This window comes from Oryx dammah, unplaced genomic scaffold, assembly GCF_014754425.2.
Source record: "Oryx dammah isolate SB20612 unplaced genomic scaffold, SCBI_Odam_1.1 HiC_scaffold_19, whole genome shotgun sequence".
Classification (NCBI taxonomy): Eukaryota; Metazoa; Chordata; class Mammalia; order Artiodactyla; family Bovidae; genus Oryx; species Oryx dammah.
The window spans coordinates 25,269,236-25,293,370 of record NW_024070203.1 but is presented as its reverse complement, the minus strand read 5'-3'; the positions used below and the strand labels follow the sequence as shown (position 1 = coordinate 25,293,370).

The following is a 24,135-nucleotide window of genomic DNA, read 5'->3' as shown; positions in this document are numbered from 1 at the left end:
TCTGCATCACCATGCATCACCCTGCATCTCTGCATCACCCTGCATCACCCTGCATCACCCTGCATCTCTGCATCACCCTGCAACACTACCTCACCCTGCAACACTACATCACCCTGCCTCACCCTGGATCACCCTGCAACTCTGCATCACCTTGCACCACCCTGCATCTCTGAATCACCCTGCACCACTGCCTCACCCTGCCTCACCCTGCATCACTCTGCAACACTGCATCACACTGCATCACCCTGCATCTCTGCATCACCTGCATCTCTGCATCACCCTGCAACACTGCATCACCCTGCATCACCCTGCATCTCTGCATCACCCTGCATCTCTGGATCACCCTGCATTACTCTGTAGCACTGCATCATCCTGCATGTCTGCATCACCCTGCATCACCCTGCAACACTGCATCACCCTGCATCTCTCTGCATCTCATCCTTCATCACCACAGCCCTGCATCATTGCATGACTCTGCATCACCATGACCCTGCCTCACCATCACCTTGCATGTCTGCCACCCGAGGGACCTGTAGAGTAGACCCCAGTCCAGCCCTGCTGGACACAATTGCTGTGGTGGACCTTGGAGGTCTGTATTGTGCTAAAACCCTAGATGATTCTTAGGCCCACTCAGGTGTCAGACCCACTGGTCCAGAGAAATCTTTTGTGAGCTTAGTACTGAAATTTACACAGTGAAGGCATTTGGTAAATGTGGAGGGATTCACATGCACCATCCCCAAGAGCAGTGTGTGTGTGTTGTGTGTGATGTGTGTGATGTGCTGTGTATGATGTGTATGTGTTGTGTGTGTGATATAGATGTTGTGGATTGTGTGATGTTGTGTGATGTGTGTTGTGTGTGATGTGTATCTGTGATGTATGTGATGTGTGTTGTGTGTGATGTGTCCCTGTTGTGTGTGTAGTCTGTGTGTGATGTGTATGTTGTGTGTGATGTTTACGTGTTGTGTGTGTGGTGTGTGTAGTCTGTGTGTATTGTGTGTGATGTGTGTGTTGTGTGTGATGTGTCCCTGTTGTGTGTGTGGTGTGTGTAGTCTGTGTGTGATGTGTGTGTTGTGTGTGATGATTACGTGTCGTGTGTGTGTGGTGTGTGTATTCTGTGTGTGGTGTGTGTGTTGTGTATGATGTGTGATGTGTATCTGTTCTGTGTGTGATGTGTGTGTTGTGTGTGTGATGTGTCCCTGTTGTGTGTCTGTGGTATGTGTAGTCTGTGTGTGATGTGTGTGTGATGTGTTTGTTGTGTGTGATGTGTCCCTGTTGTGTGTGTGGTGTGTGTTGTGTATGATGTGTGGTGTGTGTGTGATGTGTTGGGGGTGTGTGTGACTGTGTGTGTGGTGTGCGTGTGATGTTGCACTTGGCTTGCCATGAATACTGTGATACCATTCAGTTCCCACGGAGCTCTGGAGACTGAAGTTCCCCAAGTCAGGGTTTCTATCTGGAGTGTGATTCTGCTGTGTTTTACACGTGTTTGAATTTCTGCTGCTTGTTCTCCCTCCTTTGCTACCTTCCTTCCTTTCTTCTCCTCAATCACGTTCATGTTCCCCACGCACTCTGTCTCCTGACCCCGGATGCTGGGGTGTAAGTGGGGTTTGCCTGCAGCGTTCAGGGGAAAGGGAGGAGGGCTCTAAGCTGCTCTGCCTGTCGGGATCACTTGCTGGATGTTGTAAACCCCTCCCCTCCTCCGCAGAGCATTGGTGATGAGGTGACCACCTCCCACGCCTCCCTCCCTGTCTGGATTCTTGTTCTGTCATCTCTTCCTCCTGCCCCACCACCTCCACTTTGGACTTTCCCAGTGCCCTCTGGGTAGGCAGCTCGCTGCCCATGTTTACTTAGTGACATGTGCCCCTGTGACTTGAAGGAAAGACCTTTTCTGTGAAAGTCAGAAGTGCATTCCGGAGTCACAAGCATGACCTCTGCGGAAGCCCAGCTAATCCAAGTATTAAGAGGAATTGGAACAAAGGTGATTGAGGGGTGTGTACAGTAGGATGTGGGGGAGGGCAGGTGCAGCAGGGCTGCTGGGTTGAAAGCTGTGTCTTGGGGAAGGGAGTCCCCAGCCCTGAGAGTCCAGGACCCAAGCCCTAAAGCGAAGCCAGGTTTTGCTGTGACGACGGATCTGGAGGAGGCTTGTAGCGCAGTGGTTGAGTCCAGTTCCACCCTCGACAGCTGCGCAACATCAGGCGAGAGCCTACCTGTTTGTTGTTCAGTCGCCAAGTCGTGTCCTACTCTTTGCCACCCCGTGGGCTGCAGCGCACCAGGCTTCCCTGTCCCTCTCCACCTCCCGGAGCTTGCACAAGTTCATGTCCGTTGACTCGGTGATACCATGCTGATGTTTCTGTAATTTGGGGATTTGAGACCTGTCTCTGGGGATGTGAACATTAGTGGGGATTAAATGGGAGAATTAGAAAGGTGATCAATAAATGCCAGTCTCGTCTTCCTCCTTAATTGGAGCGTCACTCCTCCCCCTTCCCTGAATATCTTTTTTGCTTCTTCCCAACTCACTCACCTCTCAGGCTGCATGTGATCCATCCATGAAAACAGCTCCAGTCCGGCACGGAGCTCCCCAAGGTCCTGGAGCTTGCAGCTTGTGGACTCCATCCTTTCGTTGACTATTTGTTTCTCATAGCCCCATTGCTTTAATGAGATTTGAAGCTCTTTGCAGACACGGTCCCATGTGAGATCTTGACTCTCCTTCAAAGTTACTTTCTTGGAGAAGACATGCTCCCTAGATCTTCTCTATTTGTAGTTTTTAAGGGTGCATCCCACTGTTCTGTAGAGAACTCTCTCTTTAGTCACTCTTGGGTGGTTCAGTTCCATGGCAATTTGCCCCCTTTGTTCCTGGGATTTGATTGACAGTTCGGTCTTTGCTGACCTTTCCCTGAAGTTCTTTGTGGGCAAAAGCAAACAAAAGGAACTTTTAAAAGAACTTTGTAGGTTTGTCATTTGTACAAGGAAAGTGTTCCTGACTTTCTCAGCTCATTTCAGTATCTTAACCACCTTCAGGTTGTGAAGGAGCATGGAGGTGAGCTGGTTAAGTGAAAGGTTTTCTTTTATTGAAAGGAAACCTACTATGTGTAAGGGCTTGAGTAGATTAATTCTAATTCTTCCCCTAATTGTGCAAGGCAGGACCCGTTTTGCAGGGAGGCATGTGGATTCAGAGAACTGAAGTTCGAGGTTTCACAGTTGTTTGGTAATAACTGGAGCCCCCCAGCCTCCTCTGTCCATGGCATTTCCCAGCAAGAATACCGGAGTGGGTTGCCATTTCTTCCTCCAGGGGATCTTTGATAATTTGGATTGAACCCAAGTCTCCTATATTGGCAGGTGGATTCTTTACCATTGGGCCACCAGGGAGGCCCCTGAATCTGGTCTAGTTAGTGAAAAAGGAGGCTGTTGTGAAGTAATCCTGGAGATGTGTAATCAGGACACCTGTACCCCCAAAGCTGGTGGCTGTGTCGGGGGACAGCCTGTGACCAGTGTCCACATTCTACTTAGGTGAGCACTGCCCCCAGTTTCTCTGGGATCATCTGTCTTCTCATCTGCAGGTGGGGAGAAGCAGTCAGGCATCAGTGGGTTTGGGGGAGACCCACCTCCCCATTCCCACCCTGTCATCCCTGAGCCTGGTGGGAACAATGTGATGGACAGACATCCAGCTCTGATGAGGAGCTTCCTGGAGAATCGTGTTGTGGACGACACAAGAGACCCGTACCTCGGCGCAAGAGCGAGACCCACTGACAGGTCCTTGGGTGGGGGCATTCTGGTCAATGGATATTGATGCCTCCGAAGTCTCCATTGCCTTTTCTAGTGATCAAACTCCCACCCTCTGCTACTTTGTCTTCCAGAACCTGTCACCCTGCCCCCAGTCTTTACCACCATATAAGCCTCCTACGGCAGGGCAGCCTCATGGTTAGGCAGAAAGGCCATGGGGGCTGAGTGCCTGGGCTCCCATCTCAGGGTCTCTGACTCCGCACATGACTTTGGGTGAGTGACTTGCCGTGTGCCAGCGTCCTTGTTTGGAAATGAGTTCCTCCCTCACAGCACTGTTGACTTTACCTGACATAACACAACCAGCGCTGTTGGTGTGAGCATGCAGGAGATCGGGTTATTACCTGCCCTTGGGCCTCCAGTCACATGGCCCTCTGACCATGGCCTCGCATCTGGCGACTTCAGGAGCAGCTCCTCCTGTGCCCAGCACCCCCCTCTCAGTTGAGATTTGCTTCTTACTCTGCATCCCACAGGTCTTAGCTGGGCACCTCAAGCAAGTCACTTGACCTCTCTGGGCCTTGGTTCTCAGCTGTTCAGTGAGGGACCAGATTATTCCCAAGGTTTTGTGTGCTCTGACATACTGGAGCCTCTCCCATTCACTGGTTCAGCCTCTCCTTCTCTGCCCAGCACCCACTACTACCCTGCCAAGGGAACTCGGACGTCACCCACATACCCAATTACGGCCATGCACAGCCTCTGCCTGTTCGCATCTCTGGATCCGTTGGTGTGTAACCTGGAAGCTCCTTGAAGGCAGGGATTCTGTCTTTCTTAGTTGATGTGATTTCCAGCTCCTAGCGCCGTGCCTGACATCATGAGTGTTCAGTGTACGGTTACAATTAATCACTTACTATTCCAGCCAACGTTTCAGTAAATGCTGAGTTCTCCAGGGCTGTGTAGGTCTCTGCGAAACTGGCTGAACCCAGTGTCAGAATTTTTAAAGAATGGCTGTAATCAACATAGGTGGAAGTATTAATGTGTGCGTGCTACGTTGCTTCAGTTGTGTCCAACTCTTTGTGACCCTATGGACTGTAGCCCACCAGGCTCCTCTGTCCATGGGATTCTCCAGGCAAGAATACTGGAGTGAGTTGCCACTCCCTTCTCCAGGGGATCTTCCCAACCCAGGGATTGAGCCTGCATCTCTCACGTCTCCTGCATTGGCAGGCAGGTTCTTTACCACTGGTGCCACCTGGGAAGCCCAAGAAGTGTTAACACTTGGCCTTAGAAAGTGTGATGCCGAGAACGTAAGACCCTCCCTCACTTTAGTGAGTGGGTCGGGGTGCGGTCTGCACCTCCCAAGCAACCGTACTAGCTGATCAGGGCTGTTGAGGATGATGCTGGCCTTCTACTGAGTAGGAAGCCCCTGTGGGCAGGTCTGGCCACTAAGCATTTTATATATAGTTTCTCCTCCACGTATGAAGCCTAGAGGACATGCATTTCAATTCCTCGTTTTCATTCAACAGATGAGGAAGCACTTCCAAAGAGCCTAAGGGCTGTGCCCTGGCTATCGAACAGCTGACCGTGCTGGGGCTCACACCCTGGTTTATCTGGGCCCCGAGCCCCCATCCCCTGAATGAGGAATCAGGTGAATGAATGCCAGGGGGTGGAGGTGGGCAGGGAGTTGAGTGCTAGAAGGCTTGGGAATTCCAAGGCAGCTGATCTGTGTCACCCTAGCACACGCTGGAGAGAAACCGAAATGAAGCAAAGACAGTCTGTCAGCAGTGGGACAGCTGCCACTTGCCCTGGGAACAAATCTCCTTGATTTATCTGCCCAGGCTTGGGCAGGCTCCAGCTCTCAGGATATCACCAAGAAATGACGTGGACATGGCTGGAGAAATTGCCACCTCTCCCTTCCTCAGAGAAAGACAAGGCAGACACCTGCTTGGTAGCATCGGTGTTGAGGGATGTTGAGGGAGAGGAGTGGAGGCCAGCTAAGAGGGTGGGAGCTTCATGGACTGGCTCCTCCCCTGGGGACCTGGTCCCTCCTCCCCACTGCTGCCCACTCCGCCTCCGCTGACTCTTGGTCCTGCTAAAATCAAGCCTGTGACTGATCGCTGCTTCAAGAGACGGGAAGACAGAGAGAGAACACACACATACAGAGGTGTGGAAGCAGAGAGAGGGCATGATGCCCAGCCAGACATGCACCAGGAGATGCTCTGGCTCCCACCATGGACTGTGCTTCTCTCTGGTTGCTAGTGCCAGGGGCTGCCTGACCCAGCTTTGCACATCGCCATCTCTGCCAACCCCGATCCCTGAAGTCTTCCTGTTCCCAGAGCACCCCTCTGCACACCCCATATTTCGAGGATGATGGCTTTTTTAGTTTTTTTATTTTACTGATTTATTATTTTTTAAAACTTTTTATTTTGTATTGAAAAGTGAAAGTGTTAGTTCCTCAGTCATGCCTGACTCTTTGCAACCCCATGGGCTGTTGCCCACCAGGCTCCTCTGTCCGTGGGATTCTCCAGACAAGAATACTGGAGTGGGTTGCCATTCCCTTCTCCAGGGGATCTTCCTGACCCAGGGATCGAACCCAGGTCTCCCGCATTGCAGGCCAGATTCTTCACCATCTGAGCCACCAGAGAAGCCCTATATGTATTGGGGGATAGCCGATTAACCATGCTGTGATAGTTTCAGGTGAACAGCGAAGGGATATACTTGTATCCATTCTCCTCCTACTTCCCTCCCATCCAGCCTGCCCTGTAACATTGAGCAGAGTTCCATGTGAGGCCGGTGTTTTAGAAAGATGCTCTCTTGGTGTTGGGTAGGACATAGAGGTGGCAACCCACTCCAATACTCTTGCCTGGCAAATCCCATAGACAGAGGAGCCTAGTAGGCTGTATAGTCCATGGGGTCATGAAGAGTCAGGCACGACTGAGCGACTTCACTTTCATGCTTTGGAGAAGGAAATGGCAACCCACTCCAGTGTTCTTGCCTGGAGAATCCCAGGGACGGGGGAGCCTGGTGGGCTGCCGTCTATGGGGTCGCACAGAGTCGGACACGACTGACGCGACTTAGCAGCAGCAGCAGCAGGACATAGAGGCAGGCTGTTTCTCAGTTTTCTTTAGCATGTTCACTGCCAGGTGGGTCGGCTGTTGGAAATACCTAGTGGGGAGGGGCTGTCAAGAACCAGATGACCTATTTGGGCCTGATGGAGGCAGAGGCCGAGAGGAGAGAGACTCAGGCTGCAAGAGAATTGGGCTGTGGGCTGTTTTCTTGTGGGGGCAATTCCATGTCAAATTCCATGTCACCCGGCCAGGGGTGCTTATTTGTGAAGTGTTCCCCTGAGTGCCCTCCCCGGGGCAGGGTCAGCTATAAAGCAGCAAGGCATGAAAAGACACAGCAGGGAAACCTGGAAGGGTCCGTTCCCAGGCCCGAGGGGCTGGTTCCATGTCTTCAGTATTCGAGCAAACGTGCTTTCACAGGAAGCATTAAAAAAGGTGTTAGTTAACTTTTTAAAAACTTATTTATTTGGCTGTGCTAGGTCTTAGTTGTGGCATGTGTGGTCTAGGTCCCTGACCAGCGATGGGACCTGGGCCCTTGCAACAGGAGTTCAGAGTCTTAGCCATTGGACCATCAGGGAAGTCCACTAGTAAACTTTTATTGAGGCCACGTGCATTAAAAAGCACACGTATCATAAGTATATAAAACAGCTTGATAAGACATGCAGTGTAGTATCCAGTGGGCACTACTGAGAAGCCCCCTCCTGACCCCTTCCCGCCACTGACGGTCCCTTCCCGCCTCACTCAGATAAACCTTGTCCTGCCTTCTAGCAGCGTCGATTAGGTTGACATGTTTATGTTTTTAATATAAATAACATCACAGTGCATTCCCTTATGTCTGGATTCTTTCACTCAAAATTACATTTGTGAGATGTATTCACAGGCTGTGTGTGGTTGTAGATCATTTTCATGGGTCCATAATATTCCTGTGTGTGCGCACGGATGTGTGTGTACGTGCGCGTGCGTGTGTGTTTAGAATCCATTCACCCAGTGGCAGGCATCTGTGTAGTTTCCAGTGTGCATGGCTATTATGAGCGGTACTGCCACGAACATCTGACAGCTTATCTTTTGGCAAACACGTACACATTTCTGTGAGTTTATGCCTAAGCGTGGAATATGTAAAGCATATACTCAGCTCTAGTGGATTATGCAAGGCAGCTTCCCAAAGTGGTTGTCTGTCTTTCTTCAGAATGTCCGTGCACCAGCTTGTATGAAAATTCCACTTCCCCATTAAGGCCAATCCTGGGTATTGCCTGTCTCTTTAATTTTGGCCAGTCTGTTACAAAAAGAGGATATGACCTGAAAGGACTCACCTGGCAGAGGAAATGCAAATGCTCCCTGGGAGAGGAAGGTTGCTGTGTGTGATGGTTCTAGAAGCCCGGATGTGCAGCGCCCCACATCGGGCATTCTTTCCCGTGGAGACCGCGGTGGGGCTGTCTTCTCGCGAGAACAGCGGCGCCGCCCCTGCCCCGTGTCAGGGACCACGGCTCGGGTGCAGTAATAGGCAACAGACCGTGCATAACTCTTCCCCAGGTGGCAGACCTCTAATGCACCTGACCCCAACAAAACAAACTTGGCTTCAGATTTGCCCGTGGGCCTCAGTAAATATTTAACAGACTGTGTCCCCCCCTTTTCTTCCCTGCCGTTAACTGGGGCTGGTGCCATAAATCGCAGCTTCCCTTCCTGCCGTAAGCAGCCCCTTAGCTGACAAGACTCCGATCCTGACTTCCTGGTGCGATGCCACTCCTGGGCTGGCAGCTCTTGGTAATTTCGCTGTGGAAACCGAGGAGGAAAGATGGGTGAGTGGGAGGGGTCCTGTGACTGACCGGCCTTGGCTTGACGGTGGCCACCTCCCTTTAATGCATGATATAAGGGCTGACCTTGAGCTCTTCGTGTGTGCCTGCAAACATGCTGATTTGTGTTGATTCTTTCATGTCAGCATCACAAAATTTTCATGAAGTGAGTAGTTGTGGTTTATTCCCATTTTACAGACGAGGAAACCAAAGGTTAAAAATGCTTCCCCATAGTAACCCAGCTAGTAAGTTTGGTGACTTGACCTCAAGCTCTAGTGTTTAGCCCACTCTCCTGTGCTTTTGTCGCTTGCTGCATGTCTGCTCAGTTCCTAAGTCGTGTGCAACCCCAGGAACTGCAGCCCACCAGGCTCCTCTGTCCATGGATTTCCCAGGCGAGGATACTGTAGCAGCTTGCCATTTCCTCCTCCAGGGGACCTTCCTGACCTAGGGATTGAACCCACATCTCTTGCACTGGCAGATGGATTCTTTACCGCTGAGCCACCTGGGAGGGCACATACGTTTTGTCATAGGGGCTGATATTTAGACATGTAAGCTTCCTTTTGAACCCATCTTTTTCTTAGGTCTAAAAGCTGTGTCAGGTAGGTTCACATGGAACAAGAGGAGCTCACTCCATGACCCCTGGTCGCCGAGGACTGCTTAGGGCTGAGGATGGATGCCCTTTGTAATGGTCGCGACGACAGATGGAAAAATGACCCTCAAAGATGCCCATGTGTTCCTCTCCAGAACTTGTGACTGTGTTACTTACATGTCACAAGGGACTTTGCAGATAAGATTTAGGCTCAGGGCCCTGAGACAGATTATCTTGGATCATCTGTAAGGGCCTAGTGTAATCTCCTTAAAAGCGGAGGAGGGAGGCAGAAGAGTCAGAGGAGATGAGATGATGGAAACAGGGTCCAAGAGATGCTGTGATGGAGGCAGATGGAGGAAGGGGCCACTAGCTGAGGAATGTGGATGCCCTTTAGAAGCTAGAAAAGACAAGGAAACAGATTCTTCTTAGAACCTTCAGAAAGGAGCATAGGCTGCCAACACCATTTTTATCTTAGTGAGACCTGTTGGGCTTCTGGCCTCCAGAGCTGTTAGCTCACGGTGTGTTGTTTCACACCGCTAAGTATTGGAAAGTCTGTAATTACAGCAGTGGTTGCTGTTGATCATAATTGGTGTAATGGTCAAGCTCATGGGCTTTGGAGTCAGGCTGCCTGACTTCAGATCCTTGTTCTGTGATTTTTCTAGCTGTGTGACCTTGGGCAAGTGGCTTAAGCTGTCTGGGCCTCAGCGTTTTCATCTTTAAAGTCAGATAAGAGTGTTCTATAACACATGCTGTGGTGAGGATTAAATGGGGATTCTATGCATGTGAAGGGCTTCCCTGGGGGCTCAGTGGTGGAGAACCCACCTGCCAGTGCAGGAGATGCGGGCAGATCCCTGGGTCAGCAAGATCCCCTGGAGAAGGAAATAGCAACCCACTCCAGTATTCTTGCCTGGAGAATTCCACAGACAGAGGAGCCTGGCGGGCTCCCGTCCGTGGGGATGCAAAAGAGTTGGACATGACTTAGTGACTCAGTGACAGCAATAGCAATGCGTGTGAATTGCCTGGAAATAGGTTTTACCCATGGATCAGGGTGCAGACTAGGGAGACAGATTGTCTGGCCTCAGATTCAGGTTCTACTCGTACTAGGTGTTTATGACCCTGTTTCCTCATCTGGAAAATAAAGGCAGGAGTCGCAGGGAAGTTGGGGATTGTATTAGATGGGGGCCAGAGCTTGAAGCAAGGTGAATAACTGCTCTTCCACAAGGGCAGTTATTGTTATCGTCGGTGGGCTGCTGGCTTTCGGGCCCCAAACCCTAAGCATTGTGGATCCATCTGTTTATCAGTTATCTTTAGAGTAATTCGAATATGCTGGGTTGAAGTCCTCTTGGTCCCCCGTTATAGCTAGAACAGTACTGGGTACCTAGTAGGCACTCAGTAGTTGCTGAATGAATGAATATAAAAGGAAGAGGCCCCAAGCTCTGCCCTGAAGAGGCTCACAGTGCAGGACAAGGCCTGGAAGGGTGCCAGGGCTTCCTGGTTATCTTTGAAAAGAAACAAAACAGAGAACTACTTCCTACCAGCTGACCCCACACCCCTTCAGCTGGGACCTCTGGGCCCTGCAGGGGAGCCCAGGGCTGTGTGCCAGGCCTGCCTGTGCTGGTAACTCCCCAAGCCAGCTACCTAACCCTTCTGATACTCACCGTCCTCCTCTTTATAATGGGCGTACCTCAGCCCCCCTGCTGCCCTTGGATAGTTCCTAAGGAGGAACCCTAAGCAGTGAAACCCCATTCCCTTTGCGGAAGGGCTTTGGTGCCGGTGGGAGGTGACACTCCCCCCCTTCACCCGTATTTAAGTGTCAGAGTTGCAGGCCATTATTTTTAGTGAGTTTCCCTCTTCGTGCATGTGTGTATTAGTTGCTCAGTCGTGTGTGACTCTTTGTGCCCAGTGGGCTGTAGCTCGTCAGGCTCCTCTGTCCAGGGGATTCTCCAGGCAAGAATATCACAGTGGATTGCCATTCCCTCCGCCAGGGGATCTTCCCAACCCAGGGATCGAACCCTGCAGGCAGATTCTTTACTGTCTGAGCCACCAAGGAAGCCCCTCCTCTCGCTCCATTAGGTCAAACACAAGGAAGGAAGAACAATTGCTGCTCTGGGTCCATGATTGTAACGAGATTGGTTTTTCTCCTTCTCATCCCCAGGCCTGATCTTTTGACCAGAAAGGAATTAAAAAGAAGGTCCCTCATGATGGTTGCGCCTGTCAGCTGCAAGGAGCTTCCTTTAAGGGTCTTCTGAGTCTTGTGGGTAAACTCCAGGAGTTGGTGATGGACAGGGAGGCCTGGTGTGCTGCAGTCCATGGGGTTGCAAAGAGTAGAACACGACTGAGCGACTGAACTGAACTGAGTCTTGTGGATGTATAGCGATTCTCAGCCGCCTTCATGGGGACTGATGCTGGTGGAAGCAGGCTCTCCAGGGACACACACCGGCCACATTTCTGGATGCTCATGGTGGTTTTAGGAGGGCCCTGGCTGAGCACCTCGTGGATTCCTGCAGCCTGGATGAAGATGGGAGACAGAGGACCGATGCTTCCTGCCTTTCTCACTGACGGGAATGTTCACTTGGAGCTCTGCCAGCTCCCCCGGGGGCTGCCTCTGAAACGTAAGATCCACCTCCTCCTTGTACAGGTATCTTCCGTGTGTTTGGTCCAGCACCCACCTGGGCTTCTGTTGCTGCTGCCCTGGCTGGTGGGAGAGGTCACCATCATGCAAACGGCTCTATTCTCATAGCCGGAAACCAAGAACCACGTGTCAGCTGGGTGCCTTGGAGCCAGAGGATCCTGGGCTGGAATCTGTAACCCACATCCACCCAGTGACTTGGGGACAAAGTGACTGCTGGGTTCCTTGCTCCCCTCTCCTCAGTGGGGGTGACGTGTCATCGTCTTTCGTAGGATCGGTGTTGAGGATCCCAGAACACTTGTGGGTGTGCGCCCAGCCAGCATCGTGCCCAGCACACAGCTGACGCCTGGCCCGCGACGGGAGTGTTACTCGTGGTTGGAGGGAGCTTGTTGCTTGGGCCTTGGAAATCTTTCTGAGCAGAGCCGGGGGTGCTGTGCTGGCCTTTGAACTAGGCGCTGCTGGCTGGCGTGGACAGTTGATCAAAGGTCCCAGTCCCCAGAGCCTGAGTGCCCGGCTGGCAGCAGGTGAGGGAAGGGAGTCTTGTGTCCGTGTGAGGGAGGTGGACCAGGCGACAGAGGGATCTGGTGGTTCTGCAGCTGTGACGCTGATGACTGAGGGATGTTGCCTTAGTGTTGGGCTGCCCAGAGGAGAGTGGCAGCTCTAACAGCCAGTGTCCCATGCGCTCAGGTCACCCGGGGCCGCCTGGCACTTGCCTGCCGAGAAGGCATGTGGGGCGGGGCCTGGGGTTCCGTTTTGGTTGGGTTCCCGGTTCTGCTCATGCCCCGCGGCACTTCTCAAGTTTCCCTGACCTTCTCGTGGAAATGACGTCCCTCTGGTTACTGCCCACTGTCCCAGCCCACAGCTCCTCCCTGTGTCGAAATATTGTATCCGTCTATGCAAGGTGTTTGATTTCTTGTCATCCTCCCATCCTAGGAAGTCGTCCGAGGTTGAGAGACATGTGTGCCTTGCTCACAGCTAAACACACAGCAGGCCCCTTATTCAGCGCATTGGAATTGATCAGATCAGATCTGAGTCGGTGCTTTTCTTTCAGCTTCTGTGAAAAGGACAGACGGAAGGAAGACACGGTTTTTGAGCATCTGTAGAACTTAACCAGCCCAGTAGTTCCACTGGGTGGGCAGTGGTGTGCCCAGTTCACAGCTGAGAACTTTGCCCAAGGTTATTTATCCAACAGAAGGCAGAGGAGGAGGGTGTGTGTGTGTGTGGCGCTGCCTGCAATGGAATACTCTTAGGGTCCCTAGGTCCTTTTTGTCATCTGGAGAGACAGACTATAAGTATGAACTCTGTGCACCCCCAGGGAGGAGGCTCTTGGTCCCCTGGGATTAGGTGTGATGGGAACTCAGTGCAGCCCCGGAGGTCTGCTGGGAGGAATTGACAACATAGCCTGACAGGTGCTCTGTTCACTGCTGTCCATGGCCAAGCAGGGCAGGGGGAGGAGTCACCCCGGGAGGGGGCTCTTGAGGGCCTAGGGGGACTTGGAGGCTTGGGAAGTTTGGCTGGTCTTGCAGGAGCCATCAGAGCTGCCCTGGGGATGTGAGGTGAGTGTGGACACCAAGGCACAACCCTGGCCCTCCGCTTCCACCATCACACCCCCTCGCGTCTCTCCTGCCATCTCCCCCCACCCTCCCACTGCAGAACGGGTGCCCTTGCTTATCACACGGCCTGCAGCCCTGCTTTCTTCTCCTTTTATCAGTGACTCCCTAGAACAACCCCATTGTGGTGGTCTGGGGTTATCTCAGGCTCCTCCCAGGAGGGGGTGGCGGGACTCGGGCACCCGAAGGCACAGAACGGTCGCAGCGAGAAGTGAGGTGCCCACTCCCCCTCCCCTCTGGCTGCTCCGACTAGATGCCCCATGTCTGCAGGGTTGCTGCACGCCGTGGGCACGGATGTCCAAGTAATCACCATTTGTGAAGCCATGTCCTGTGCAAGGCATGTGGCAGACCTCACTCCATTCCAGCCCCAGACCAGACCCGTGGAGTCAGCACTGCAGCAATCGTTTCTGGTGCCCGAGTAGCTGGGGGCCCAGACTGGCGAAGCAGGTCTCCCCAGGCTGCACAGGCAGCACCGGAACACAGTTGTCACTGATTGCAGAACCTCGGGGCCGTCTGCCTGGGACTGAGCGACCCAGCTCCTGCTCCCTTCTTGCCCCCCTCCCCTCCTGGCGACCATGTGAGCTCGGGCAGGTCCCCTCTCTTCTCTGGGCCTGTTGCTGCCCTCGTGGGTAGGGAAATGTCTAATTTCTAGCCTGAGTGCAGAGGCAGCCGCACTTAGTCTGGGATGACAGGTGTCAGCCAGGAAGCTGCTGGGCGGGCCAGCCCTGGCCCGTCAGGTGCATGGTGGAGGTGCTGCTGGGCCCGGCAGCACCCGCGGTGCCGATGCTGCCACCAGAGCTGCCATTTCCTGGTCCACATCGGCTCCTCCAGTTTTTCCTTTGCAATCGAGTGGCCACTTCGCATTTCTGCTTGGCCTCATCAAGATCCCCTGGAGGAGGGCATGGCAACCCACTCCAGTATTCTTGCCTGGAGAATCCCAGGGACAGAGGAGCCTGGCGGGCTATGGTCTGTAGGGTCGCAGAGTCGGACACGACTGAAGCGACTTGGCTCGCACGCACACAGCCTCCTCATCGCGCAGGTCTGTCTTCAGCTGCTTGGAAGAACCCGTTTCTCTTTGAACCCTCTTATCCCAGGCTTTGAATCCTCTTAACCCCAGACCACCGTCTTTTTTGTTTTTTTCAAATTTAATTAACTGGTGGGCCCCTGTGGGGATTGGAGTCGAGGGAGAGGGTCTGGGGATACCGTGCTGCCCCCACATCCACAGACACCCCAGCCGGCATTCCTGGACATGGCTTAGTAACCTGGACCTGTTCCCCCATAGCGGGGCTGGCCTGGGCCCCTGGGGTCTGCCCAGGCTGGGTCTAGACTGACCCAGTGCATAGCCAAGGGGTTGCTTAGTGTTTATCAATGCCTAATCAGTCTTCCAACCCCGGGAAGTGGTGGCACCTCACATGAAGAAACTGAGGTTCAGAGAGATCCAGAGAACTGCCAAACTTGTTTCAGGAGAGTGGAGAAGCTGGTATGTAGCCTCTGATATGTCAGCTTTTAGCCTCCCTGCTTCTGCTTGCCTGGTGGTTCTCATGCATGCAGTGAAGTGTACGAGATGCCTCTAGCTTATACGGGAGGCAGACTTTTAAAAAAACCGTTTTATGTTTATTTTCATTTGAATTAGAAAAAGAGCATGCCTGTGATTTTGCAGATATTACTGCTTAAGACGTATTAATAGTTATGGAAGTTGGGAAAAGGTCGGTTTAGCAAAAAGGCTGAGGTGGCAACACCTGGACGCAGCCCTCCCACAGGGAGCTCAGTTCGGAGCACACATCCTTGCTTTCACTGGTGGCACTCGGGCTGTGTGGCTTCGGCCATGTCACGGGAGATAAGGGGTCCCCCAGACTGACCGAGTGGCTCTGTGTCCCACCTCATGCCAGTTGTGATGTTCAGTCCACGATGATCCTCCCTAAATCCAGAAGATTCATGATGAAGTGATTGCACAGCTCAGTCTGAAGCTAGACTGAAAACAAAAGGAATCGTGAATGATAGTGCTGTAGAATCCTATAATTCTGCTTGAATTGACAGTGACTGCTGATCTCGGCTCTGCCAACTACATTCTATTTATTGAGCACCAAAGTTTTCAGATCAGCTCCTGTGTTACTCTCTGGGATTGGATTATGAAATAGTAAATATTGCTACATGCAAATCAGTCGACTCATTCATTTTTTTTTTCCCATTCATTTCTCCTCAGTAAATAGGGGATAGTATGACCTACCCTGTGGGTTTATTGTGAGAATTAAATAAGAGACTATATTGAAGGCATTACTCAGTGCCTGACGTATGATCAGCACTCAGGATTCTTAGTTAGAAGATCAAAACATGCAGACCTACGGAAATAAAGACCATTGAGGATTCATGAGTTACTAACACTGAACATTAAATTTAGTTCTGACTTCCTGGTTAGTGCAACATACTGAGTCTAAATCAAGGTTTGGGAAATCTTTTGTTCCAAGGGCTGGGTAGTAAATATTTTAGGCTTTGTGGGCCATATGGTTCTGTCATTACTAGTCAGTTCTGCCTTTGTGTCTGGAAAGCAGCCATAGTATGTAAATGAAGGGGCATGGCTGTGTTCCCATAAAACTTTGTTTATAAGAACTGGCAATATGCCTACAGGCTATAGTTTGCCCCTTGGTCTCAATGAAAGAAACCTGTTTGTTTTTGAAAACAAGAGACTCCTCCTGGATCATAAACACTGAGGAAACCTTGTTACAATATGTAGTCTTTTGTATAAGGCTTGTTAAGCATCATAGGATGATAAGGTTTTCATTCACACTTTGGGTTCTCTTCCCGTCTCTTCCCGGGTGGATAGCAGACGGTTGCTGAGGGCTTGCTGTGTCCCAGCCTCTGATGCTGACCCATAATAAAACCCACAGACACATGCATTTTGGCAGGGAGTGCCGTGTTAGCAAGGGGCCATCTTGGTGGCTCTTCAGGGTGTCGTTTTTTGCGAGCTCCTTAATGTTTTATTCTCGAAAACATCAAAATTGTACAAAAGTCAGGTATCATGAATAGGGTGTCATTTCAGAGGAGTGTTTTCAGTGTTGGATGCCCTGCCTAATCCTGGAATTCCACACAGGCCTCCATGCTAATTTCAGTGGCAGGACCAGACCCCAGGATCCTGCCTCTTAGGGTGGTGGGGAGCAGCTAGGACATTCTTGCCCTCTTTTGGCTAAGCACTGCGGTTTTTGGAAGACTATGGTTTTGGAGCAAAACACAGCCAGGTTGTGAAGCTTTGCTGTTTCACAGCTGTGTGACCTTGCTGTGGTTCCTAAACCTCTCTGAGCCTCTCTTTTATCATCTGCAAAGTCAGAAGCATCATGCCTCAGAATCTCTAGTTCTTACCAGAGTTATTGCTCTTCCAGTGTCAGTTCCTCCCCATGGGAGGACAGAGGCTGCTGGCCTTACCCCTCTCTCCTCCCAGGAAACCTGGTCCTGGCTTTTTCAGCTGGAGCCTAGGGTGTGAGAATGGCTGTGCCCTCCTCCTGAGTGAGTGTTTAGTGTAAAAAGGCTTGAGAAAACACTGGCCTGCGGAATTCCGAAGTTAATGAAGGGGGCAGATTCCAGGAGGGTCTCTGTTTGACCTCTCACCCTTTCCCCAACACCCTGTTATCCCTGAGCGCGTTCAGAGGCAATGGAAGGTTTATAGCTGCTGCACAAAGAACTCTCACGCAGTGGGGCAGGACCGTGGCCATGGCCCCTGGAAGCCAGGGTCAGGGCGTGTGAGTTTGAGCCTCTTCCCTGGTTAACCTGGTTAATGAGAAAGGCTTTGGGAGTAACCCAACAGGGCAAGGAAGGCCATGGTGAGGGGGAAGAGGGGCAGATGTGAAAAACTTGGGGAATGATATTCAATTTCTCCAAAGGAGGACCTTAAAATAAAAAATGAAGCTTTTTTTTTTTTTTTCCCATTATTCTGACATTAGAACCCATACAGTCTATTCACTTAGGACTACTGGGGTAGGATAACGAGAACAGGGTTTTTTTTTTTTTTTTTTTTTAATAAAACATTTATTAAAAAAATTTTATATTGGAGTATAGACAATTAACAATGTTGTGATAGCAAAGGGCCCCAGCCATACATATACATGTATCCATTCTTCCCCAAGCCCCCCCAACTATCCCTTCCCCATGAGTAAAAGAACAGGCTTCTGTGAGTGGTTGCAGTTTCAGGAGCTGTTCTCTACTTCTGCTTTTGAGAACTTTCTGAGAAAAGGCTTCAGAGGCCAGAGCTGGGCAGTGATGAACATAGCTTAGGTGTCGGAGGCCAGAGTCGCTCTGCCTGCGTCTGCAGCCAGGGGACTTGGGTGACTGTGGTGGGCCCACGAGGAGCTTCAGGGTCTTAGCTGTGCGCTTGTTTTCCTGCCTGCCCCAGCTGTCCTCCCTTCCCGCCTGTCGCCTTGCTGGCACTCACGGTGGTAGGGGAAAGCTTGGTCCCCCGTCTTATAAACGTGTCAGCCATGCTAGTAGCTGGTTGTGCAGGGCAGTTGCTGGCAGTGGGTCTTTCCCTCCCATCTACCTGTCTGCTACTCTCTGTGACTCCGCATGGGCTCGGGGTTTCTGGGGAGAGGGCTCAGCTCCACCTAGTTACCAGGAACTGCCCTGACCCTCCCCTCCTGCCCCTGTGGAGGCTTATCTGGCTCCAGCCCAGAGCAGCTGCTCCCGGTGAGGTCTCTGAGTCACTCTGAGTTTAAAGACTGGGTTTAGCAGGTAGTCGAGGACATAAACAAATACACATTAGCCAGGACAAGCTTCCAGCCCTCTGCTCAGCCAGGGGCCCTGGAAGCTCCTTGTTGCACATTCAGGGAATATGAGAATGGCTCTGATGGAGACATGCGGCAGCGGGGATGATGGGGGCATGTTAGAGAACCTGGGGTTTGCTGGCTGTGTGGCCTTGGGCAGGATGCTCTGCCTCTCTGGGCCTTCCTTGCCTCCTCTGGGAAGCTGGTTATCATGAAAATGAGATGACCTGAGTTGTAAAATCCGGCCGGGGGTTAGTCCCCCCCAACCTCGGATCCCGACACATACGACAGCTTTGCGGGGCAGGTTGCTTTTGAGACTGCCCTGTTTTCCATGCCATTCTTGGACTACTCTGAGGCTCCAGCTCCTCATCTTTCAATGAGGGGGTGTTCCTTGCCTTGTGCCCCTCACGCGCTTTTTGAGAGGACCTATGAGTCACCTCTGGGAAGGTGCCTGAGAGCTGGGCAGCCTGGCCGTGTCTGGCTGTACTTTACACGCCGGTTCCTCCCGGAGGGAGCGTGGCGGGGGCGGAGATGACTGGGTCCAGCACATTCCTTAGGGCTAAGGCCAGGTGGCTGTGGACCACTGCGTGCTCAGGACGCAGATAGCACTGCCTCCCTTTAAAGTAGCGGAGCCCTGGGGGTCCTGTGGGTGCCCCCAGCTCCCGCTCTCCTCCATCCTTCTCAGTGACTTGCTGCACTTCAGAATCTGCTGAGTTTGGGGGTTTCTTTGTATCATGTGAATCATCCAGGTCTGACACACAAAACGAGAAGCCACAGAGGACCACTCCATCGCGGCCCTGTTCCCACCCCCAGGATTCAGTTCAGTTCAGTTCAGTCACTCAGTCGTGTCCGACTCTTTGAGACCCCATGAATCGCAGCACACCAGGCCTTCCTGTCCATCACCATCTCACGGAGTTCACTCAGACTCATGTCCATCGAGTCTGTGATGCCATCCAGCCATCTCATCCTCGGTCGTCCCCTTCTCCTCCTGCCCCCAATCCCTCCCAGCATCAAAGTCTTTTCCAATGAGTCAACTCTTCGCATGAGGTGGCCAAAGTACTGGAGCTTCAGCTTTAGCATCATTCCTTCCAAAGAACACCCAGGACTGATCTCCTTTACAATGGACTGGTTGGATCTCCTTGCAGTCCAAGGGACTCTCAAGAGTCTTCTCCAACACCACAGTTCAAAAGCATCAATTCTTCGGCACTCAGCCTTCTTCACCAGGATTAACCAGTGGTAAATGAGGAGGCATGTTTGGTTTGAGTCCTTGCTTTTGTATATATTAAGAGAAAACTAGAGATAAAGTGGATGTTGGTGGGGACTCTTCTTCCATTCTGTTTCCTTCTGTTCATAGAAGTCCCGCTCTTCTGAACTTGGGCTACAGTAGGTCACCTTCTTATGCGCGTGTGCATGCTCGGTCACCTTGGCTGTATCTGACACTTTGGGACCCTGTGGACTGTAGCCCACCAGGCTCCTCTGTCTGTGGGCTTCTCCAGGCAAGAATACTGGAGTGGGTTGCCATGCCCTCCTCCATCACCTTCTTATACTTGGATTACAAATCGATTTGGAGGGCATTTGGAGGCACACTTTGTATATTGGAAATTCTTGTGGAAGTGGCGTAAAAGTAGGGGTGTGATGGCTGCAGTTGGCTTCACCCCACTCCCTGTGTGATGTTGGTGATGCCATTGCTGTGTATGTTCCTTTCTACCCCTCGTGATGGATTTTGGGTTGTTCACAGGTTCGAGGGGCAGCCCTGGGGTGAGCTTCCTTGCACACGTCTCTGGGTGCACACATGGGGGTCCCCAGGAGGATAGGGCACGGCAAAGGCACACTTTCAGCCTTGCCAGAGGTTGCCACGCTGCTTAATTGTCAGAACTGTTTGCCGGGTGTCTCCCCAGGAGCCTGTGAACCCCTTGGGGTGGGGTTTGTGTGATGTCCTGTATCTCTACGCTGGGTTACACTGTTCCCGCAAGAGCCTTGAGAGCTGGAGGAAGACAGGAAAAAGAATGTCCAGCTGATGCTTGTGGGGTTCATGCAGCCACCCCTGAGTCTTCCTTTGCTCCCTAGCACTGCGTCCACATGGCTTTGAGGTTTCAAGTTGACATTGCATTTGAATTCAGATAGCACTGGCATTTTGCATCCTCTTGAGAATGACACATCAGTTCAGTTCAGTTCAGTCACTCAGTTGTGTCCCACTCTTTGAGACCCCATGAATCGCAGCATGCTAGGCCTCCCTATCTGTCACCAACTCCCGGAGTTCACTCAAACTCATGTCCATCGAGTCAGTGATGCCATCCAGCCATCTCATCCTCTGTCGTCCCCTTCTCCTCCTGCCCCCAATCCCTCCCAGCATCAGGGTCTTTTCCAATGAGTCAACTCTTCGCATGAGGTGGCCATAGTACTGAAGTTTCAGCTTTAGCATCATTCCTTCCAAAGAACACCCAGGACTGATCTCCTTTAGAGTGGACTGGTTGGATCTCCTTGCAGTCCATGGGACTCTCAAGAATCTTCTCCAACACCACAGTTCAAAAGCATCAATTCTTCGGGCCTCAGCTTTCTTTACAGTCCAACTCTCACATCCATACACGACTACTGGAAAAACCATAGCCTTGACTAGATGGACCTTTGTTGGCAAAGTAATGTCTCTGCTTTTGAATATGACACATACTTCGATAGAAAAAATACAGTTATGGTGAAAAGGAAAATTAGTGGAGATTCAGGCTCAGACTTTGGTATGATGAGGGGGTGAGAGAGGATTATGGACACGACTGGGTCTGGCGTTCTGTGCTCCCATGTGTCAGGAAGAGAGAAGCATGTAGGGGAGGACTCTTCTCTTGCTGCCTGGAGAAGTTTTCCTGATGCTCCTGAGTGTGGATCTTGTTCCCAAACAGTCCTGTCAAGTGGTCAGGTCTGGCTTGGTGGGCATAGCGGGTGTTCATGTGTAGACACTGATGGAACAGTGCCTGCGTGTTTGTTACCCTTTATTGTTACCATGTGCCAAGATCAAAATTATCCTCCCAGCCACCCAGCAGGTAGAAATGCTTTCTGAGTCTCACGTTACAGGTGTGAACATGGAGACTAGCGTTCAGACACCCAGCGAATAAGGCTGCAGCTGGGATTCTGAGCTTTCCCGGGATCCTGTTCCCTAGGCTGCCTGCTCCCTGCCCCAGAAATGTCAGATTGCATCTCGGGAAAAGTCAGGACTCAGGTCCCAGATGGACAGAGGGGGCCCGGCGGGGGGCCTGGTTCTCTGTGTCTGATGGAAGTGACAGCCGCCTGCTCTGTTTGCAGTCTCTGGTTCTGCCCCCTACCGTGTCTCCAGAAGTCATGACCCGCTGGCTGGCACTCGGGGAGGACAGCACAGGAAGCTGTACCCAGCTCTGCTGGCCTGCCTGCGGGTGCCTGTTAGCCCGGCTGCCACAAGGGAGGGGGGCAGAGTAGGCAGGATGGGTGGGGAGGGGAAAAATGCAAAAAACCTACAGCAAGCAAACAATTTAGGTCGTGCAGTGGACAGACCCCTGGATTGTTGTGAGATGACTCAATGACCAGACTGGGGTCAGGAAGCCTGGGCTGCAGAAAGATAATGTGAAATCTTTGTGGATTTTTTCCGGGAGTTCTTGCCCTTTTAAAGGATTTTGTTTTCTGCGTTATCACCCTGGGGATCCTGGCTGTGGGGTTTTCTAAGGCAGGGATTTATGGAGAGGATGGAGCAGGGTGGGGGAGGGGGAAGGGGAAGAGGAGGATGGGGCCGGAATGGCCACATTCCCCGTCCAGCTCCTTCCGGATTCGGTTCTCTCCCAGGAACAAGGGGCCAATTCACGTGGCTCCAGTGGCCTCACTGGCCTGGAGTTGAGCCCATGCCTTCTAGTGACTAAGGAGGAAATGCCATTCCACTTATCCCGCGGGCCCTGCGTCCCTAGGCCATTCTCTATCGTAGCTTTGTGACTGCCTCATCTTTTTGGCATTTGCCTCTTTGCTTTCTTTTTCTGGGTAATATGCTGAGGTTATGCGGGCTGTGATTCCACAAAGCCCCACCAGATTTCCGTCTTCCACACACAGTTGCTTTCGGGTGACCTGGTCTTCTTGTGTTGAAGATGGTCAGCACCTCTCCCCTCCCCGACTGGTCTTGGCTCTTCACTTGGCCGGGGGTCTGCAAGGCCTCTTGGCTTTCCCAGCAGAGCCAGGGGGCTCCATCCTCTGTGGCCTGAGGCTCTGTGCTGTGTTCTCTGGTGTGCTTCTGCCACGTGGGTCCCTCTCTGCTGGGAGCCCAGGAGCATTGCTGGCGGGAGGACAAGGCTTTGGCTCATCTTGTATTCAAAGCCCTCCACGTGGGGCCAGTCCATGTTTGCTGATGAACGCTGACCTCTCCAGACCTAGCTGCAACTTTTTCAAATTAAAGGGGATGGGATCCTGCAGGCCACATTTCCCTATGTGCCCCGGGCAGATAATCATTGGTTAGAAGTGGGTATCTGCTGTGTTCTCAGGTCAATCCTAGAAAGTCATGCCTCCCCTTCACTAAATCAGAGGAAACAATAGGAAAGCTGTGTGTGTGTGTGTGTGTGTGTGTGTGCGCGCACGTGCGCTCATTTGTGTTCAACTCTTTGCGACCCCATGAACTGTAGCCTGCCAGGGTCCTCTGTCCGTGGGATTTCCCAGGCAAGAATACTGGAGTGGGTTGCCATTTCCTCCTGCAGGGAATCTTCCTGACCCAGGAATAGAACCTGGGTCTCTTGTGTTTCCGGCATTGGCAGGGAGATTCTTTGCCACTTGAGCCACCTGGGAAGCCCCTTGAAAATAGTATAAAAGGTGTTTAATAAAATGATGTGACTTAGAGTGTGGAGGCCTGCGTTGTTACTTATGAGTAGGTGACCCTAGACTGAACATTTCTCCGAGCCTCAGTTTCCCCACCTGCAAAATGGGAACAGTACTAGAGCTCCTCTCCTCTCCCCCCGCCGCCCCTCTGCTCCCCTCCCCCTGCCCCCTCCCCCTCAACACACACACACACACTTGGAGGATGGCTTCCTGAGCTGACACATGCGTGTTTAGTACAAGGAAGGAGCTCTCTGGGGAGTGACCCGTGGATACTTTTTTCATGTATGAGCTCAGCGGGTGGGATGGACCTTGGACCTTTCAGAACCACCAGGGCTCTGCTAGGGCACCTGGCGTGCTGGGTGGGTATAGGGGCCTAGGCGTGGGGAGGCCTGCATGTTGGAAAGCCAGGCAGTGGGCAGCCCCTGCAGAGACACAGTGATCAGCCATGTAGAGTGGAGGATTCTGAGAAGCTGTTTGGCCAGAGGATTTTGGAAACAGACAGAAGCAGGGCCCTCCATACTCTTTTTCTTGTAGGATTGGTGGCACATCAGACCTGCAGGGCCATGGTGATCCCTGCGGGTGGGATTCACTGTGCCCCTGCAGTGCAAGAAGAGGGGGGTGTCTTTCTCTTTGGGGGGTGCAGGGGGCTCAGCCCTAAGGGCTCCACACATCACGTCCAGCTTCAGGTTGGCTCTGGTCCATAAGGGTCGGAGGAACAGGTATGTGTGTCCTGGCTGTGTGGAGGGGTGTCGGGGGCAGAGGGAGAAGGATTGGGGTAATGGGGGCTGGCAGGGGGTGGGCGTGAAGTGATGAGGATGTGCTTGGCAGGGTGACGCTTTGGAAAGCTGGTCTGTTTCTTAGCACATTTCCTGCTCTGTTGCCTGGGCCCCTCCGAGCTTTGGTGTCCTGATCTGCAGACTGAGGATAGGGACCTCTGTTTCATGGGTAAGTGGGAAATCCTGACCTGCAATGGAATGGAATGTAGGAAACCAGCTGATCCTTCCCTCTTTTCTTAACTCTTCTCTGTCGCATGACACTCCATGAAGCCCATACCAGTCAGATCAGCAAAACTGAATGACTTCCTGATCAGAGCTGATGTTCATCTAGTGCTCATGAAGTCCTGGGCAATGTGAAGCAGACCTCATCTGTTATATGATTTAATTCCTGCCATCATCCTAGGATTA

General features: G+C 52.1%; 1 long non-coding RNA gene across 5 annotated transcripts in view; it reads left to right on the top strand.

Annotated features, from left to right (window-relative positions):
* The window catches only part of LOC120878881, a 222,585-nt gene that overhangs the window by 53,835 nt on the left and 144,615 nt on the right, over window positions 1-24,135 (top strand). For 3 of the 5 annotated variants that reach the window (XR_005724644.1, XR_005724647.1, XR_005724642.1), the window contains exon 2: window positions 11,308-11,764. The exons of 1 other annotated variant lie outside the window; for it this stretch is intronic. This is a non-coding gene — a long non-coding RNA (uncharacterized LOC120878881). Of the gene's footprint in view, window positions 1-7,996; window positions 8,570-11,307; window positions 11,765-24,135 lie in introns of those variants that run through there. One more of the 5 variants, XR_005724643.1, reaches the window with a different exon arrangement.